The sequence below is a fragment of the Agelaius tricolor genome, unplaced genomic scaffold (assembly GCF_023055355.1).
Source record: "Agelaius tricolor isolate 1412-34295 unplaced genomic scaffold, bAgeTri1.0.p SCAF_5, whole genome shotgun sequence".
In the NCBI taxonomy this organism is placed as follows: Eukaryota; Metazoa; Chordata; class Aves; order Passeriformes; family Icteridae; genus Agelaius; species Agelaius tricolor.
In genome coordinates, this window is record NW_027269265.1 from 49,398,299 (window position 1) to 49,400,598 (window position 2,300).

The following is a 2,300-nucleotide window of genomic DNA, read 5'->3' on the forward strand; positions in this document are numbered from 1 at the left end:
GCTCATTTGCACTTTCAGGGTCTCTTTCAGAAGGAAACAGCATAATGCAAGAAATGCCTTCCGTCGAAGGAAAAAACAAAAGCCCTTTTGAAACGTGGCAGCTGCTGTTGTTTGGCTTGTGAGGGTTCATTCCCTTCCCAACATCGTGTCTATTTTACTGTGCCACCACTCTGCTCCTTGATCGGCCGCGGAGAGGGCCCAGCAATGCTTGTCTTGAGACTCCCTCTAGTGAGGGAACGGCGTGCGGATTGCTCTGGGAGCTGAGACATCCTCAGCTGTCTCAGGGCTTTGGGGCTTTGTGGCAGATGTTGGGGACCTCAGTTCTGTGCGCTGCTGGCAGCCCTGGCAGGCTCTGCACAGCCTCAGGGCCTGGCCTGGGCTCCGGAGCTCCGCCTTGCTGGGAATAGCAATTCCGGGCAGTTCCGTTTGCTGAGGGCCCCGTGGCTGAGCAGCTCATCCTCCCCTCCTCAGTGGGACCTGCATTTGTGGATTGGGACAGCCTGGAATGGACGCAGAGGAGCTGGAGGGCTGTGCCTCCATCCCCTCTTCTGCCATGTCCCTGGCGACGGGGCACAGGAATGGAATCCTTCTTCTCGGTGCATTATTAACAGCAATGAGATATGGCATGACACAACTGAGAGAGGGTGTGAAGTGAGATATTGGAGGGGAAGCTGTGCATTGCATGCCCTGGCACCTTCTTCAGCACAGAAATGGCTCTGTGGGCAGTTTCTTGGGAGAGAGCAGCTGTGAGCTGCTATGTGTTGAAGGAAATACACGTTTGAGTAAACAGAAATTGTTTGCACAGGGACTGCTGTGCAGTCACTCAGACGAGCAGCTGCTTGAATTGATGGAAAAGGGGCAAAGAATGGAAAGGTCAGTTCTGCTGTGCTGCTCTATCCCTGCCTTTGTCACTGAAAAGTACACCAGGTTTAGAAGCTAAATTATCACTGGAAAATTATTCTCCCTCGCTGATATTGTACCTTACCACACAAGCAAGTAGGTAGGGTGTTATTTAGCAGGGTTTTTTCATGGTATAATTATAAAAACTGTTACTGCTGAATATAACCTGATTCTGGTGAGTGTAGCTTTTAAGGCATTAGGTAACATTTAAGGCATTAGGTAACTGTAGATGGTTTTGATATTTGCTGTTTGTGGGTGCATAAATAATAGGACTCAAACTCACTCCCTCCTTTCTCATTATCTAAAAATAATTCGTTTTTAGAAATGTAACTAAACTACAGTCAGTGTTGCTGTTTTCAGATGGAACTCTCATTTCACAGCCTTGGTACAACTGGGACCAACCTTAGGGACAGCTCTTGGCATCTGCTGTCTACTTTTGCATAAATCACCAAAGGACAAGCCCTAGTTCAAAGCTTCATTTCTTTACAAAAACCTGCTATGCATCATATTTTCTCTAGGCCAGATAAATTCACAAAATGGAAAATTCTAATGTGGCTGGATATGGCACCACATCCTGTGGATGTAAGAGACACCTTGTCCCAGCCATTCTCACATCCTGAAGTGGCCAACACCTGTGAGTATGAATGGAAAAATCTAGGTGCAGAATGCAACCTATAGAAGAATGTGTTACTAAGCCCATGGGTGCTTCACCTTCTCTGGAATTTCTGTTTGGCATGTGAACAAGTCAGGGAACTGTGGGCTGGTGTTAGGAGTTTGTAATGCTGTGGCACAGTAGGATTTTAATTAGTTTGGTTTGTGTTTTTATGAATATAGAAAATTGAGCATTCAAGTACCTAATTAGTGAATAGCTCCTGCAGTGAGGCAGCTGGTGCCAGGGAAGAACACAACATCTCTTACATCATATTTTAAATTCACATCATTCTAGAAGTGCAGGGCAAACAGGAAGGACTCCTAAGGAGGCCTAAGGGTGACCCAATTGTGGCCTTTCACTGCCTGAAGGGAGCCTGTGGGAAAGATGGAGAGAGACCTTTACAAGGGTGTGTAGTGACAGGAAAAGGGAGAAATGGCTTCAAACTAAAGAGGGCAGGATTAGGTCAGATATTAGGTTAGATATTAGGAAGAAGTTATTTACTGTGAGGGTGGTGAGGCACTGGCACAGGTTGCCCATAGAAATTGTGGGTGCCCCATCCCTGGCAGTGTCCAAGGCCAGGCTGGATGGGCTCTGAGCAACCTGGGATCGTGAGAGGAGTCCCTGCCCATGGCAGGGGCTTGGAATGAGATGATCTTTGAGGTCCCTTCCAACCCAGGCCACTCTGATTCTATGAATACAAACCCACCTCTTGCCCACCCACTAAAAAAAATAAAACACTAAACCTCTG